Raw genomic sequence first — 16,764 nt, 5'->3', positions numbered from 1 at the left:
TTGATTACAAACAAGTTCTGGAAAAGCGTTTTAGAATGTTGGCTTGACAACCATGAAAAGATATTACCATGCGTGAAAAAAATGACCCAGCTGGAGAATGTATGCCTATGGAATAACTCTCTAATTGCTTATCGTGGCAAGACAATGTTTCTACGTGATTGGGTTACATCTGATATATGCTATGTGAAGGATTTATACGAGAATAATATGTTTTTACCATTTCACAGGATTTGTGAAAGAGTTGGGCATAAACCAACAAGACTATTTGAATATGGGGCAATTCGCACAGCAATAGCATCCCTTTTTTTGAAGATGAATGATAATGGAATACAAGCTATGAAGGTAATGGATTATCAAAAAATAAGTACATTTAAACCCAGGCAGTTTCGTAAATTAATGGTAGACGCTTATCAAACTGAGACTATTGCAGTCAGTTTCTGGAAAAGAAAGATGGGAATTGAAATAAACAAGGACATTTGGCAGATAGCAAGCAACGCATCAAAAGAAGTAAGATTGAGACTGCTACACTGGAAAATAACTCATAACATTTATCCAACGAACATTATATTGTATAAAATGGGCATTACTGAGAGTATTAGTTGTACACATTGTACAGAAGAGACAGATTATATCGAACATTTCTTTTATTATTGTAAAAAAATAAGCAAAGTGTGGAATCTTGTTGAAGAAGCCTTCTTCACCGCTTGTTCAAAAAGAATTCATGTTGATGTGCGGGATGCCCTATTTGGCCTAGTTAAAAGGAATTCTATTTCATCCGCTGAAGCAAACTATGTCAATTTGCTGATCTTGATTGCAAAAATGTGCATAGGTATTTATAGATACGGTACCCCTTTAGAGATCGGATGTATTTTTGAAAAAGAGTTAAGTTTAAGAAAAATAATTGACTTGTGACTCGCATATATGTTGCTATCTGTGAAATTGAAATAAAGAAACGTTAGGTAACAAAAGGAGAAATGATGACGGAAGAAAATATAGGACAAAATGTATAAAAAAAAAACTTTTAAAAAAATAGGTGGAGAGAGAGAAGATAGAACGAGAGGAGACAGTGAGAGAGAGAGAAAGAGAGAGAGAGAGAGAGAGAGAGAGAGAGAGAGAGAGAGAGAGAGAGAGAGAGAGAGATTGGCAGACTATGGGAGAGAGGGGGAGAGAGAGACCGACAGAGTATGGGGGAGAGGAGAGAGAGAGAGAGAGAGAGAGAGAGAGAGAGAGAGAGAGAGAGAGAGAGAGAGAGAGAGAGACGAAGCAAAAAAGAAGAACAAATAAGAAGACAGAAAAACCCGAAGAACAAAATTCAGAAAAAAAACAGACAAGTCGAAGAGAAAGAAAGTGGATGCAGAGAAAGACAGACTAGGGAGTGAGTGAGAGAGAGAGAGAGAGAGAGAGAGAGAGAGAGAGAGAGAGAGAGAGAGTAAGAGAGAGAGAGAGAGAGAGTAAGAGAGAGAGAGAGAGAGAGAGAGATGCTGTGTGGACAAGTGTGAGAAAGAGAGAGAGAGAGGAGAGAGAGAGAGGGTAAATGTAAATAAAAAAAATTAAAAACAATTGTCCATGATCTGTTTACTGTCCATTGAGTGTGAAGCTGAGAGAAAGAGTAAAAAAAATAAGAAAAAGAAGAAGAAGAAAAAAAAAAAAAAAAAAAAAAAAAAAAAAAAGAAAAAAAAAAAAAAAAAAAAAAAAAAAAAATCAGTCATGATACGACACAGTGATTATAAACTGTAAAGGTAACTTGTGTACCTCCTCTTCTCCCCACCCCCTCCTTCCACTCTGCACATATCACACAACACACAACACAACCCATTAATCATACGACACAGTGATTAACTGTGGGGGTAACTTGTGTACCTCCTCTTCTCCCCACCCCCACCCACCTCCCCCCACTCTGCACAAATCACAAGACACAACACATCAATCGTACGACACAATGATGAATAGTGGAGATAACTTGTGTTTCTCTTCTACCTCTCCCCCCCCCCACCCCCCCCACCTTTCCCACTCTGCTCACAACACCCAACACATCACATCCATCATCCAACAAAGTGATGAACAGTGCAGTTTCCTTGTGTTCCTCCTCTTTCTCATTCTCCCCCCCCCCCCCCATCCACCCACTCTGCACACATCACACAACATTCGATACAGTGATGGACAGCGGGGGTAACTTGTGTACCTCCTCTTCTTCATTCTACCCGCCCCCCCCCCCCCCCATCCCACCCACTCTGCACACACCACACAACATTCGATACAGTGATGAACAGCGGGGGTAACTTGTGTACCTCCTCTTCTTCATTCTACCCCCCCCCCCCATCCCACCCACCCACTCTGTACACATCACACCACATACGATACAGTGATGAACAGCGGGGGTAACTTGTGTACCTCCTCTTCTTCCTCCCACCTTCCCCACACTGCACACATCACACAACACAACAAATCCATCATACGACACAGTGATGAACAGATGGGGTGACTTGTGTACCTCCTCTACTCCCCCCCCTCCCCCCTCTCTGCACACATCACACAACACAACACATTAATCATACGGCACTGTAATTAACTGTTGCGATAGAGTTTGTACCGTTTCTTCTTTCTCCCCCCCCCCCCCACCCCAACTTGATTTGCACACATCACACAACACTGACAACACATCCATCAAACGACTTAGTGATGAACAGTGGGGGTAACTTGTTTACCTTCTTTCCACCGCCCTCCCCCACCCCCCAACTCTGCACACAACAGAACACAACACATCAATCATACGACACAGTGATGAACTGTGGGGGTAAATTAAGTACCTCCTTGTCCCCCCCCCCCTTACTCTGCCCACATCACACAACACAACACACTAATCATACGACACAGTTATGAACAGTGGGGGTATCTTAAGTACCTCTTCTTCTCCCTATCCCCCCCCCCCCTACACACACAACACACTTTGCACAAATCACAATGCACAACAGATCGATCATACGACACAATGATGAATAGTGGAGATAACTTGTGTCTCTCTTCTACTTCTCCCCCCCCCCTTCCCCACTCTGCACACAACACCCAACACAACACATCCATCATCCAACAAAGTGATGAACAGTGCAGTTTCCTTGTGTACCTCCTCTTCTTCATTCTACCCGCCCCCCCCCCCCCCCATCCACCCACTCTGCACACATCACACAACATTCGATACAGTGATGAACAGCGGGGGTAACTTGTGTACCTCCTCTTCTTCATTATACCCCCCCCCCCATCCCACCCACCCACACTGCACACATAACACAACACAACAAATCCATCACACGACACAGTGATTAACAGTGGGGGTATAACTTGCTTACCTCCTTCCTTCCTCCCCCCTCCCCCCCAACTCTGCACACAACACAACACAACAATCATACGACACAGTGATGCAGTAGGGGTAACTTAAGTACCTCTTGTTCTTCCCCCCCCCCCCCACTCTGCACACATCAGACAACGCAACACACCAATCATACGACACAGTAATTTACAGTGGGGGTAACTTGTGTACCTCCTATCCCCCCCCCCCTACTCTGCTCACATCACACACCACAACTCATCAAACAAACGGCACAGTAAATAGCAGCGGAGGTAACTTGTGTACCTTTTTTTTTTCGTAAACAATAACATTATATGACACACTTCGTATCTGTATGTTTGTACATTAATCTGTGGCACAGTGCATTTAACATTTACTTTTGGCGAACAGTACATCAATGGACAAGAATGTATTAATCAATGCTGTTGTGTCTGCAGTGTCAACATTTGCGACATCAATATAATCATAAATCCACACTCACACACATACATATGCAAATGCACATAAACTTAAACATTTACAAAATACTCAAACATCTCAACGTGTGTCCTTATTTTGCTCCCCCCCCCCCCCCCCCATGAATCGTACGGCACAGTAATTAACAGCGGGGGTAACCTGTGATCCTCCTATCCCCCCCCCCCACTCTGCACACATCACACACCACAACACATCATTCATACGAGACAGTAATTAATTAACAGCGGGGGTAACTTGTGTACCTCCATTGCCCCCCCCCCCTCCACTCCCCCACTCTGCACACAAATCATCAATTATACGACACAGTGAGAAACAGTAGGGGCAACTTGTGTTTTTCTTCTTCTCCCCCACTCTGCACACATCACAATACACAACAGATCAATCATACGACACAGTGATGAGCAGCAGGGGTAGGCTTAGCTTGTTTAACCTCCTCTTCTCCCCCCCCCCCCCCCCAACTTTGCGCACATCACACAACACATCAATCATACGGCACAGTTATTAACAGCGGGGGTAACTTGTGTACCTATTTTGCCCCCCCCCCCCCCCACGTGACTCTGCACACATCACCCAACACATCAATCATACGGCACAGTAATTAACAGCGGGGGTAACTTGTGTACCTCCTATTCCCCCCTCCCCACCTCAAATCTGCACACATCACACAACACAACACATCAATCATACGGCACAGTAATTAACAGCGGGGGTAACTTGTGTACCTCCTATTCCCCCCTCCCCACCTCAAATCTGCACACATCACACAACACAACACATCAAACATACGGCACAGTAATTAACAGCGGGGGTAACTTGTGTACCTCCTATTCCCCCCTCCCCACCTCAAATCTGCACACATCACACAACTCATCAAACATACGACACAGTAATTAACAGCGGGGGTAACTTGTGTACCTCCTATTCCCCCCTCCCCACCTCAAATCTGCACACATCACACAACTCATCAAACATACGACACATTAATTAACAGCGGGGGTAACTTGTGTACCTCCTATTCCCCCCTCCCCACCTCAAATCTGCACACATCACACAACTCATCAAACATACGGCACAGTAATTAACAGCGGGGGTAACTGGTGTACCTCCTTTGCTCCCCCCCCCCCACTCTGCACACACATCATCAAATATACGACACAGTGAGAAACAGTAGGGGTATCTTGTGTTTTTCTTCTCCCCCCCCCCCCCCCCACTCTGCACACATCACAATACACATCAATCATACGACACAACGGTGAGCAGCAGGGGTAGCTTGTTTAACCTCCTCTTCTCCCCCCCCCCCCCCCCAACTTTGCGCACATCACACAGCACAACACATCGATCATACAACACAGTAAAGAGCAGCGGGGGTAACTTGTGTACCTCCTCTTCTTCTTCCTCCCCCCCCCCCCCCCCCCCCACCACTCTGCACACGTGACACAAAATAACACATCCATCATACGACACAATGACGAACGGTCGAAGTAATTTGTGTACCTCCTCTTCTCCTTCCGACCCACCCCCTCCCCCCCCCCCACACTCTCACTCAAAAACAAACAGACAAACGAACAAACAAAGTCTCCAAGATGTGCAGGACATTTACGCAGTGCTTATAAAAGAAAGGGGGGGAGAGGAGGATGTACACAAGTTACCAGTGCTGTTTACATCAATCATACGACTCAGTGATCAACAGCGGGAGTAACTTGTGTACATGCTCTTCTTTCACTCCCCCCCCCCCCCCCGCCCCCACTCTGCACACAACACACAACACGACACATCAATTATACGACATAGTGATGAGCAGCAGGGGTAGCTTGTTTAACCTCCTCTTCCCCCCCCCCCCCTTCCAACACAACACATCGATCATACAACACAGTCAAGAGCAGTGGGGGTAACTTGTGTGCCTTCTCATGTCCCCCCCCCCCCCCACAACTCTGCACACATCACACAACTCAACATATCAATCATACGACAAAGTGATGAACAGCCGGTGGGGAATCTTAAGTACCTCCTCCCCAACTTTGCGCACAACACACAGCACAACACATCGATCAAACAACACAGTAAAAAGCAGCAGGGTAACTTGTGAACCTTCTCTTCTTCCCCCCCCCCCCCCCCCAACACAACTCTGCAAAGATCGCACAACACGACACATCAATCATACGACACTGTAATCTACTGTGGGGATAACTTGTGTACCTCCTCTTCTTCCACCCCCCCTCCCCACACACTGCACACAACACAATACACAACAGATCAATCATACGACACAATGATGAATAGTGGAGATAACTTGTGTTTCTCTTCTACTTCTTCCCCCCACCCTCCCCCCCCCCTTCCCCACTCTGCACACAACACCCAACATAACACACCCATCATCCAACAAAGTGATGAACAGTGCAGTTTCCTTGTGTCCCTCCTCTTCTCCCGCCCCCCACACTGCACACATCAGACAACACACTATGTATGTATAGGTTACAACACGAGTGGTTTTTTATATGGCTTGTATTTCAGTCAAGACCCAGCGGATGAATATCATCGGGAGACACGAGCCTCTGGCGAGTGTCTCTCGATTGATATTCCCGCTGGGTCTTGACTGAAATACAAGCCATATAAAAAACCACGAGTGTTGTAATCTGTATATCCCATTCTACCATCAAACACAAAGTGTAGACTACTAGCGGCACTGTTGCGATCTGTGCAGGGTAAAACTGTTGCCAGCGAGACTTAGCCCTTTTGCAACCTTAAACTAAGTGACCGTCGCTGAAAAAATAAAACGAATGAGTGCATCGATAAGTACGCGGTAACACTACTTTCAGACCATTTAAAAGCTTTAAGTAAAGGTTCATAAGTTGCAAGAAAGTAATGAAGTCGAATAGAAATTAATTTAGTTGAAGCGCACAATTCTTTTGTTTTGCGTTTCAGGTCGGCAGAACGGGCGAAACGGGTTTGGGACCCATTTGGCTTACTCGATTCAGAATTGATTCCACGTTGTTTTTCTCGAACGTGTGTAATTAGGCTTATTGACAGAGAAGCAAATCTTAGGGAACAAATATGTAGGTTTAGATTTAACCATTTGCTCCCTATTTGAAATGTATCTACGTGATAAACTGTTTTGCGAGTGTGTTTGCATGGATGAACTTAAACTGGTATGGGTGAGAGGAAAACGCGACCGACACGTCTGTCACCGCCGATTGATTGCATTTTGAAAGAATATGACTGGATTACGGAAAAATATGTGGACTTACTGCAGAGCCAGGCAAAAGAGTAGACTTGCTCGCAAAACACGTGAAACAGCCGATGTTTGATAGCTGAAGGCGCACACCGGCAAAACACACTACCGACAGATTCTCAAAAGTCGTCTGCAAACGATGCAAGGGGAGGGTACTCGTGTTTTTGTTTTGGTTCGCTAGCATCTGGTTATCTTGTAAGTTGAATGTTCGTTTTTTTCGACCTGCATTGCTTTCATAATGAAAGAAACTTTTGCTTATTGCATCTCATACATCAGTCAGATCAGTTCTGAGATTCATTTTTGCGTGCAACTGATATGGTTTTCTGAGCCGTGCAATACGATTTTAGAACTTCATACAAATGTGTCACATTGTTCGGCGCGAGGTCAAAGGTCGGGAGGAAAGTAGTCCTTTGCCCAAATCGGAATCTGCACTATCATATATTTTTTGGAGTCCATGATGTATTTATTGAGCTATAAAAATACAACATATATACCCATACTGAAGTAACAGAGACAAAGAAGGGAGGTCATGGGATATACGAGTATACGACACAGTAAAGAACAGTGGGGGTATCTTAAGTACCTCCTCTTCTCCCTACCCCCACCCTCCCCCCCCCCCCACACTCACACAAAATAAAAAGACAAACCAACAAACAAAGTCTCTTGGGTGTGCGGGACCGATACGCAGTGCTGAAAAAGAAAAAGGGTGGGGGGGGGGGGAGAGAGGAGGATGTTCACAAGCTTCCTGCGCTGTTCACATCAATCATACGACGTATTAGTGTGTACCTCCTATCCCCCCCCCCCCCCCCCCCCGACTCTGCACACATCACACAACTCGACACATCAATCATACGACACAGTGATGAACTGTGGGGGTAACTTGTGTACCTCATCTTCTCCCCACCCCTACCCCCCACACCCACCACTCTGCGCACATCACAATACACAACAGATAAACCATACGACACAATGATGAATAGTAGAGATAACTTGTGTCTCTCTTCTACTCCCCCCCCCTTCCCCACTCTGCACACAACACCCAACACAACACATCCATCATCCAACAAAGTGAAGAACAGTGCAGTTTCCTTGTGTACCTCCTCTTCTTCATTCTCCCCGCCCCCCCCCCCCCCCCCATCCCACCCACCCACCCACTCTGCACACATTGCACAACATTCGATACAGTGATGAACAGCGGGGGTAACTTGTAGTGTACCTCCTCTTCTTCATTCTACCCCCCCCCCATCCCACACACCCACTCTGCACACATCACACAACATTCGATACAGTGATGAACAACGGGGGTAACTTGTGTACCTCCTCTTCTTCATTCCACCTTCCCCACACTGCACACATCACACAACACAACAAATGCATCATACGGCACAGTGATTAACAGTGGGGGTATCTTAAGTACCTCCTCTTCCCCCCCCCCCGCCCCCACTCTGCACACACAAATAAACAGACAAACGAACAAACAAAGTCTCTAAGATGTGCAGGACCGATAAGCAGTGCTGAAAAAGAAAGGGGGAGGGGGGAGAGAGAGGAGGATGTTAACAAGTTATTATTATATGAAGTCTTATATCGCGCGCGTATCTCCAGACTCAGTCAGACTCAATGCGCAGGGATCTATTTATGCCGTGTGAGATGGAATTTTTTACACAATACACCACGCATTCACATCGACCAGCAGATCGCAGCCATTTCGGCGCATATCCTACTTTTCACGGCCTATTATTCCAAGTCACACGGGTATTTTGGTGGACATTTTTTATCTATGCCTATCCAATTTTGCCAGGAAAGACCCTTTTGTCAATCGTGGGATCTTTAACGTGCACACCCCAATGTAGTGTACACGAAGGGACCTCGGTTTTTCGTCTCATCCGAAAGACTAGCACTTGAACCCACCACCTAGGTTAGGAAAGGGGGGGAAAAAATTGCTAACGCCCTAACCAAGGGTCGAACTCGCAACATCTCGCTTCCGAGCGCAAGTGCGTTACCACTCGGCCACCCAGTCCAGAGTTTCATGCGCTGTTCACACCAATCATACGACTTATTCGTGTGTACCTCCTCTGCTGTCTCGTATGAATGATGTGTTGTGGTGTGTGATGTGTGCAGAGTGGGGGGGGGGGGATAGGAGGATCACAGGTTACCTCCTCTGCTTCCTCCCCCCCCCCACACTTTGCACACTACACACAACACAACACATTATTCACACGACACAGTGTTTAACTGTGGGGGTAATTTGTGTACCTCCTCTTCTCACCCCCACCCCCCACCACCCACCCACACACTCTGCACACATCACAATACACAACAGATCAATCATAGGACACAATGATGAATAGTGGAGATAACTTGTGTCTCTCTTCTACCTCTTTCCCCCACCCACCCCCCCCCCCCCCCTTCCCCACTCTGCACACAACCCGCTGTTAATTACTGTGCCGTACGATTCATGGGGGGGGGGGGGGGGGGGAGCAAAATAAGGACTATCGATATCGGTCCGATATTGACCCGATATCGACCCGATATAGAGAATCGGTATCGGCCTCATATCAGATCCCGATATCGGCGCGATATCAAATCCCAATGTCAGATTGCAAATTGGGTTGATACCGGGTCGATATCGGATTACGACATTGGTCCGATATCGGTACGATATAGAGAATCGATATCGGCTTAATATCGGATCCCGATATCAGATCCCAATATCAGATTGCAAATCGGGTCGATATCGGACCGATATTGGATTACGACATCGGACCAATATTGGTCCGATATCGGTCCGATATCGACCCGATATAGAGAATAGGTATCGGCCTCATATCAGATCCCGATATCGGCGCGATATCAAATCCCGATGTCAGATTGCAAATTGGGTTGATACCGGGTCGATATCGGATTACGACATTGGTCCGATATCGGTCCGATATCGGTCTAATATCGGTACGATATAGAGAATCGATATCGGCTTAATATCGGATCCCGATATCAGATCCCGATATCAGATTGCAAATCGGGTCGATATCATTTTGATATCGGATCCCGATATCGGACCGATATCGGATCCCGATATCGGACCGATATCGGATTGCAAATCGGGACGATATCGGGTCGATATCGGATTCCGACATTGGACTAATATTGGTCCGATATCGGTACGATATAGAGAATTGATATCGGCCTAACATCGGGAACCAATAATGGACCGATATCGGGAACCGATAAGGGTGGTGCCCTTCTATGGTGCCCTGGTGGTGCCCTTCCGTCAATTCCTTTAACTCTTACCAGTTCGCTCCCTTACCCATCGTAAGCAAGCTTACGATGCCCCCTCCCCCTGTAGTTTTCCACTGACCAATTATCTAATTATCGAAAAAAAATTGTTATTTTACATTGGATGGGTCGGACAGTGGATAAACTCATATGTTAGACACACTTTATGACAGAAACAAGCTGGGTTTTTGTTATAAGTTAGTTATAGGAATGCATTATTAGGCACAAAAAATAAGAAAAAGTCTGTTAACGGTAACATAGGCCAATAAAATAGGGTCGGTAGATCGGGACTTTTTTTTTTTTTCCAAAAAACCCCCATATTTTTAAATTATTTTGCCAAAAAACAAAGACCTTTTTCTTTCTTTCTTTTTTCTTTTTTTTTTCTTTCTTTTTTCTTTTTTTCTTTTTTTTTGTCTCCCAAAAAAACATATTTTTAAATTATTTTGCCAAGAAACTAATTTTTTTTCCCCCAAATGCCAAAAAAAAGTCTAGGGTCGCGCGAAAAATAGGGTCGGTCAGGATACCGTAAACAGACTATTTTTTTGTTGCCTTAGGCATGCGTATGTCATGAAACGTCCAACTTTGAAATTTGGGTGGGGGTATTCAGGTGACAAGAACTTTTTTGTTTATCAGCAAAACTCAATAAAACTTTGCTATGTTATGTAAAATGAATGCCAAAACAGACTAGTTAGCAGCATATCTAAAATAAACTGAACACAAAAAAAATGTCTTCTTTGTGTTTGTCACGTGTTCCAAAAAATGGGCGTACACATTTCAACAAAAATCATGTTGTCACCCCCATAACATTTTTTACCTTTAAAGATAGCACAATTCTCTTTGCAAATATGAAAAGCTTATTCATTTTCCTTTCATTTGATATATAACTTTCTATATTTCATTTAGAATATGACCCCAGATAGCCACTCGGCAAGTAGGCACCAACAGCACTGTAAAATATGCCCTAAAACCCCCGAACTGGTAAGAGTTAAGTTTCAGCTTTGCAACCATACTTCCCCCGGAACCTGAAAACTTTGGTTTCCTGGAAGCTGCCCGCAGAGTCGATGAAGCAAAACCAGCGAATAGTTGGCATTAATTATCTGATCATCTTTGAACCTCTGACTTTACTTCTTGACTAATGAAAACATGCTTCATGCTTGGCAATTGCTTTCGCACTTGTTCGTCTTTGACCTGCACTAAAACTTGCTGTAATCCGTAAATATTAGATTTCTGGCCCAAGAACAGAAGAAAATTTAAAAGGAGACAGAAATGATAAGATGAAGTAGTTGATAAACATTGTCACACAAGTACAAATGAAAGTGAGTCAAAGGCAGAATGAGAATAATTTAATAACCAACTGTATCATTGAAAACACATAAGTTACCAATGCAACATAAACAAATTACAACTATCAATTAAAATTCAACAGTTAATACAATTAATAACTGACCTTGTGATAAGATAACTCATCCACTGAAATGTCATCCACTCTGCTGCCAAAGGACGGGCTTGAACCCATGACTCACAGCACTGCAGAGCAGACCACTAACCAATGGGTCCCCACCGAATAATTATGGAGTGTCACGATTCATGTGACCCATCAAAGTCAAAGTATTTAATTCCATAAGGCGATAGCCCCCTTGGAATAGGGAAATAACAATAACTTCACAAAACGCATGAATCAAATGAACACAAAGGAGACGAGAAAATCGTCGCAAACGGATAACCAGTTATGAAATCAATTATAACTAAATAAGTCTTTCGATTTGCAACAAACAACGGACTGGTCACGCAACGGTTCTGTCCAGTCATGATAATCAAAACAAATGATTGTTACGCTCCAATTCTTCACAAGGGTGGAGAACGGGAAATGTTCAGACCATCTCTTTTATCCTCACGGTGCTTTCCTCGCTCATCCTCTGTAACATATCAGCTAGGTTAGACCATTGATGTTCTTTGTCTCCGTCATATCTGGCATCGTCTGTCACCTTCCGCCTATCAGCGTCACTCGCAACAACATCACTCCGCACCATACAGCCTGAATCTGACACTGTCAGCTGCGATTGAAAGTTGGAGACACACAACGTAGCACCACCGACGCACTTTTTCATGGCCGCCTTTGTCGAACTTCAAAAACGCAGTATCGCCATTGTTCAGTCGCCACAACAGTCGGTATTGAACGATGTCAGCCCATTCTCCGACATAATTGCACATAGCATTTGTTCCAAAACAGTAGGCCTAGGGAATCCTTGCAGAGGCATTATATCATATATATGTAGAGGCATTATATCATGTAGAGGCAAAATAACACAAAATGAAGAGAGAGTGAATCCGAGAGGCGTGTTCCTTGCTGGCTGTCAGCACATTAGCACTAATTTTATTTACCATCTTCATCTTAGTCCTCGTCCTCGTTTTCTGTGTTGATCTTCGACATCCTCCCACCATGTAGACGATCCGACAATCCTGTCAACCACTTCGCAAGCACCTGTTCGAATTGCTTGTTGTCGGTTTGAATATGGCGCTTCCTCACGGCCAGCTGCAGTAAAAAGATTAACCGTTATGAGTATGACGCAACAAGATGATGATCATATAAAATGTTGACATTGTATGAACATGTTTGTGCTTTCATAAGGAGACATGCTGTCTGCAAAACCTCCCTCACCTTTCATTTGTTCTTCACCATTTCTTCCATCACTGGCAGATTTATTTGTCTACATTCAATGTGTGTGTGTGTGTGTGTGTGTGTGTGTGTGTGTGTGTGTGTGTGTGTGTGTGTGTGTGTAGACAGGTATTTTTTATAAATCTGAAAGAATAAAAACTGTTTATTATGCACAACAGAACCATAAAAGGATTCTTAGTTAAAATCACCATTTTATTTTTACAACAACAATAAAGAAAATCAGCAACCACCTAAACACACACAGTGACACAAACACACACAGTGACACACACACACACCTAAGAAACAAACACACTTTTTAGTCTCATATATTCCAAGAGAAAAAAATACATCAAGTCTCAATAATTAGCAAAACTATCTTCCAACGAATCCAAGTTCCATCATAGGCATAGGCGATACTCACTCAACGTTTTACGTGATGCATGATGATCGACTGTTTGGAACACTCTTGAAACCAGTCCAGTTCTGTCTTCCTCCTTCTGTCTTAGTATTGGACTGTCCAGTCAGGATCGTTTCTGATGTTGTATAACATAGTGCTCTAGCAACTGCCAGTTTTCAATCTTCCCAACGCATTTCGCCATTTGTTTACTCAGTAACTGCCGGACAAGTAATTCTGAGTGACCTCCCGTCGGGCCGCCAAGGGACAGTACTCTCGGACTTTTCTCTGTCGAATCGAACTCAAGAAAGTTTCTACTGTATTTTTACCGTTCACTCCTGCAACTTCAAAGCCAGTGTGTCTGCTGATATAAGATAACATGCTGCACTTCAGCATATATCAGGACTACACAATACAGATCTTATGACGCTGAGCGAATGGCAAATGGAACTTTCAGGTAATGTTACTTCACTGTGTGACTTGTGTTGTAAATTCATAATCATATTCATACATAAGTTCAGAATCCGTTGGCATTGTGATTGTTGACTTATTTTTGATAAGAGTCACCAATATCAAAGCAATATCATGCATAACGATTGGAAAGGTGAATTTATCTCTCTTTCTCTTTCTTTCCTGCCTTCTGTCTTTCTAGTTTCTTGCTCTGTCTGTCTTTCTCAGTTTCAGTCTCTCTGTCTGTTTCTCTCTCCCTGTCTGTCTATCTGTCTGTCTGTCTGTCTCTCTCTCTCTCTCTCTCTCTCTCTCTCTCTCTCTCTCTCTCTCTCTCTCTCTCTCTCTCTCTCTCTCACTGATATTTTATTTCTCTCTGTCAATCTGATAATTGCCACACATTTTCACACATTTGTTCAATCTCACAGCTTCTGGTCTAATCCATTACTGTACAGTAACATTTATAAGAGATCTCAAGAGAGTTATTTTCGAAAATCGTCTTTTCAAAGACACTTAAAACAAGTTTTGATTGACCACTGTTCTCTACTGTAATGCAACTCACACATCAATGCTTTCATTGCAGGGTGGGAGGAATTACCATGAGGATACCAGAAAGCATTCACAGGGATGTAAACTACAAGTTACAACCCTGACAAGTGACATTCTGGCTTTTGAGGCCAAGTAAGTGTGTGTGTGTGTGTGTGTGTGTGTGTGTGTGTGTGTGTGTGTGTGTGTGTGTGTGTGTGTTTGCAGGTAAAATCCACGTTAACGCTTGATGAATGTTCCAGCAGTCATATTATATTTATAACTGAAAATCATTTATGAGAGAAGGCAGTGTTGTTGTCAGGCTTCGGTCTGGGGTCATTAATACATGCTTATGACGCATTGTTCTAAATCTTGGCTGGTCGACCATCACATCAATTTCGACATAAAGAACTATAACAGGTCTTCTGACAGAACAATTTGTTGTAGCCGGGACATCTGGACCTATACATATTTTTAGTCCAGGTCCAACTGACATATTATTGCCTTACTCTTACTCAGTCTTAGTCTTGGAAAAAACTTTGGGAAGGTGTTCTGTGTGTGTTGGGGGGAGGGGGGGGGGTTGTTATCCATGCCAGGCAGCATTGACTAAGAGCATTTCATTCAAACACAGAAGAATGCTATCAAAGTTAGCATATATATATACACACAAGTAAATTCAACAAATATTGGCATAATGCAAAGACAATGTAAACCTTATTTACCTTCAGTTCTATATTTAGTAAAGAGCATTAACAAAGAAGACATAATTATAGTGTTTACACTGAAGTTCTCAAATCACACTGAATTCTTTATGTTTTAAGATTGTTGCATTCTCTGTCTTTGCAGGTGTCATAGCATTTGGAGCAGATCTTCAAAGTCTCCTATTGCAGACATGCCATCGTCTGCACTGGTTGTATCAACAACTTTTTCCAAGGCTGGTGCTGCAGATTTAAAAAGTATATATCGTCTGCTGCAAACTCAACATTAACAACTTCTCTGTCTGCTCCTGCTTCGAATTCAACAATTCTTGTTGTCTGGTGCTGCTGCAAAGTGAATGACTTCTTCGTTTGCTGCTGCAGGTTTAACAAGTATATCGTCTGCTGCAAATTTAACAACTTCTTTGTCTGCAGATGACGCTACAAATTCAACAACTTCTGTGTCTGCTCCTGCTTCAAATTCAACAATTCTTTTTATCTGCTGCTGCAAAGTGAATGACTTCTTCCTCTGCTGGTGGTGTTGCAAATAACCTCATCTTTCCTTGTGTCTCTGGCATCATTCGGATACATGTACAAGATACCTAGCTGTGCGAAGACTATTTTTTTTAAACCCAAAAGATGGAATAGAATTGGTAAATTTCTAGGTACAGAACCTAAAAGTGGGATACATGTATCCAAACTCACTTCCAGAAACTTTAGAACTGATTCAACTTCCGACATTTTTATCATGGTTTTATCGTGTGTGTTTTTTTAAATGTACAGTATATGTCATGGAAATGATGAATAAATGTTTAGAACATATTCTCACAACATATTTCTAATGGTTTTATTTATTTGTCTTTTGTTTTGTTTCATGTTAGCATGCACACTTCCTTCTTCTTCTTCTTCTGGATTCGTGGGATGAAACTCCCACGTACACTCGTGTTTTTGCACGAGTGGAATTTTACGTGTATGACCGTTTTTATCCCGCCATTAAGGCAGCCATACGCCGCTTTCGGAGGAAGCATGCTGGGTATTTTTGTGTTTCTATAACCCACCGAACTCTGACATGGATTACAGGATCTTTTCCGTGCGCACTTGGTCTTGCGAGATATCCGGTCAAATATGATATAGGACTTCTTGAATTTAAGTACATATATACATTACAACATCAGCAGACACAAACGACTAAGCTAAATTATCTTCAAATAAGAATAAAATTAAAAAACCAACCCAAAATAAAAATAAAATATTACTAATAAAATGTCTAATTATATTTTTTTGTGTTGCACTCAACATAAAAAACACACGTTTGAATAACTTGAATCTAACCATTATACAGTATTGTGCTTTTTATTTGGTAAAATTGACATTAGCCGTAAAAGAAAATTAACTTTAATTTAACTTTATATTATGGTTTTGTTTTAATGAACGTTAATTTAATGTTAATTTAACGTTAAATTAATGTAAAAAGTGAACGTTTATCTTATGAGCAAACTTGGAATCCAATATCGGACCGATATCGGGCAGATATGGGATATCTTGGTCTGAGGGAAAAAAAAATTCTAATAAAAAGTTTAATTATAGTTTTATTTTGGTTCTTTGTATCGGACCTATATCCAATATTGGCCCAATGTCGTAATCCTATATCGACCCGATTTGAAATCCGATATCGGTCCAATATCGGGATCCGATATCGACCCGATATCGTATCCCGATATC

At 43.0% G+C, this 16,764-nt stretch overlaps 2 long non-coding RNA genes across 2 annotated transcripts; one reads left to right on the top strand and one right to left on the bottom strand.

The window, feature by feature from the left end:
• Positions 1 to 11,650: 11,650 nt before the first annotated feature.
• On the bottom strand, positions 11,651 to 13,599 carry LOC138957825 (uncharacterized). The gene is made up of 2 exons (XR_011453196.1): positions 13,403 to 13,599; positions 11,651 to 12,855 (listed from the first exon to the last, which is right to left on the bottom strand). It is a non-coding gene; the product is annotated as an uncharacterized lncRNA (long non-coding RNA).
• Positions 13,600 to 13,649: 50 nt separating this feature from the next.
• On the top strand, positions 13,650 to 15,865 carry LOC138957826 (uncharacterized). Its single transcript, XR_011453197.1, has 3 exons — positions 13,650 to 13,832; positions 14,406 to 14,503; positions 15,194 to 15,865. It is a non-coding gene; the product is annotated as an uncharacterized lncRNA (long non-coding RNA).
• Positions 15,866 to 16,764: the final 899 nt, after the last annotated feature.

This window comes from Littorina saxatilis, unplaced genomic scaffold (genome assembly GCF_037325665.1).
Source record: "Littorina saxatilis isolate snail1 unplaced genomic scaffold, US_GU_Lsax_2.0 scaffold_861, whole genome shotgun sequence".
Taxonomy (NCBI): Eukaryota; Metazoa; Mollusca; class Gastropoda; order Littorinimorpha; family Littorinidae; genus Littorina; species Littorina saxatilis.
This window is presented reverse-complemented; position numbering and strand designations above follow the sequence as displayed.